The sequence below is a fragment of the Octopus bimaculoides genome, chromosome 22 (genome assembly GCF_001194135.2).
Source record: "Octopus bimaculoides isolate UCB-OBI-ISO-001 chromosome 22, ASM119413v2, whole genome shotgun sequence".
Classification (NCBI taxonomy): Eukaryota; Metazoa; Mollusca; class Cephalopoda; order Octopoda; family Octopodidae; genus Octopus; species Octopus bimaculoides.
The window spans coordinates 36,611,820-36,613,684 of record NC_069002.1 but is presented as its reverse complement, the minus strand read 5'-3'; the positions used below and the strand labels follow the sequence as shown (position 1 = coordinate 36,613,684).

General features: G+C 38.4%; 1 protein-coding gene across 2 annotated transcripts in view; it reads right to left on the bottom strand.

Moving 5' to 3' along the window:
- Nucleotides 1–1,691, bottom strand: part of LOC106867755 (chitin synthase chs-1) — a 40,635-nt gene extending 38,944 nt beyond the window's left edge. Inside the window, exon 1 of one of the 2 annotated variants that reach the window (XM_014912720.2) lies at nucleotides 1,527–1,691. The gene's annotated coding sequence lies outside the window, so the exon portion shown is untranslated. Of the gene's footprint in view, nucleotides 1–1,354; nucleotides 1,489–1,526 lie in introns of those variants that run through there. The other variant, XM_014912721.2, reaches the window with a different exon arrangement.
- Between the last annotated feature and the right edge of the window lie 174 nt (nucleotides 1,692–1,865).

Sequence of the window (1,865 nt, the reverse complement as noted above, 5' to 3'; positions counted from 1 at the left end):
ATATATATATATATAAGAGGTTGAGTTAATGTAAACGAGGCACCGAATTTTGAAAAATGTCTTCGTTTCTGTCCGCTTTTCTTTTTGAGAAATGAAATCGGATTATTTTAGAGTTAATGTAACCTTAAAGGCATTTTGTCCAGATATTTGCCCTCTAAATGATCGATATTTCTTTTACATGGGAACTGATGTCAATGAGGAGGTTTCCAAGCGGTACTTGATCTGCTAGAAATAGCAGTGAAATTATGCCCAAGTCTCGTCGTACCGTCTTTACATAAAATGTACACATTTATTAATGTTGTGTGTAACCCGTCCACCACTACGAAGAAAATTGACAGTGTTGTTCGGATTGAAATACCTTTGATTAGTCTGCTTGATCAAGATGACTGGGGTTAAATAGCAACAAAAGCAACAGCTTCAATAACAGCAACGGCAAAAATAGTCTAGAAACATCTACAATAGCAACGTGTGTGTGTGTCGTTTTTACCCCCACTACCGCTCTACAACCGCTTGACAAGTTGCGTCCTCGTAACTTGGCATTTCGGCAAAACAGACTGATACAATAAGTATCAGGCTTAAAAAAGTACTGGGGTCGATTTATTCGACTGTAAATTCCTTAAAGCGGTGCCCCAGCATGGCCGCAGTGTAATGACTGAAACAAGTAAAAAACAAAAACAAAAAAAACAATAGCAGCCACAACAACAACAACAACAGCTTAGCAGTGCTGGTTTGAAACAAATCTATTGCCCCGGGCTCGTACGTGGAGCCAGATTTAGCAATGGTGAAACCCCAATAGAGAGAATTATGTAAGAGGTTATACTCTATTTAACAATTGTTAACATGCGGTAGCATGGCCACAGTTTAACGACTGGAAGTAAATGAATAAAAGAGTCCCACTGCGTGGCACCTTGGGCAAGTGTCTTCTACTATAGCCTCGGGCCGACCAAAGCCTTGTGAGTGGATTTAGTAGACGGAAACTGAAAGAAGCCCATCGTATATATGTATATATATATATGTATGTGCGTGTATATGTTTGTGTGTCTGTGTTTGTCCCCCAACTTCGCTCGACAACTGATGCTGGTGTGTTTACGTCCCCGTAACTTAGCGGTTCGGCAAAAAGAGACCGATAGAACAAGTACTAGGCTTACAAAGAATAAGTCCTGGGGTCGATTTGCTGACTAAAGGCGGTGCCCCAGGATGGCCGCAGTCAAATGACTGAAACAAGTAAAAGAGTTAAATGTTACCAAATTACGTTAATTGAAGAAAATATAAATCATTATTTAATTATAGATCAATATGAAAGTTGTAACAAATGAAAAGGAAAATAATATGAGATTTCATATAGTTGAAATACCAAGTTGTAGCTTGTATTTAAATTCATGCAGGTCTTTAGGTGTAGCTTATGCCTAAATCCAATCTTCATGGCACGGTAAGAAACAATCCATTGTCATGAGAGACAAAAAAAGAGAACATATAAGCGGAATATATGTGTGGAGAAAGGAAGCAAAATGAAAGATCTTACTTACTCTCTCTCGTTGTGAAATGTAATGTATTGGTAAGTTCAGATAAGTTGTTGCAAATAGCTGGGGATATGAAACGATAAGAACAATAGTTGCGAAATGAGGGAGGAGCTGATAACCTAGAAGTGAGATTAGCAGCTTTTAGCATAGAGACAAGGACACAAAATGGAGGAAAGAGAAAAGAGAGAGAAGAGAGAGAGAGAGAGAGTCGATTAAATTTTTGATTGAATGATAAATAGCCAATGCTTTGTTCTTATTCAGTTACTGATAAGTGAAAATAACCCCCCCTCTGAAATTCTTAGTCAAGTCAACGTTATCAGGAACTCAAACTGGGTGCACACACAC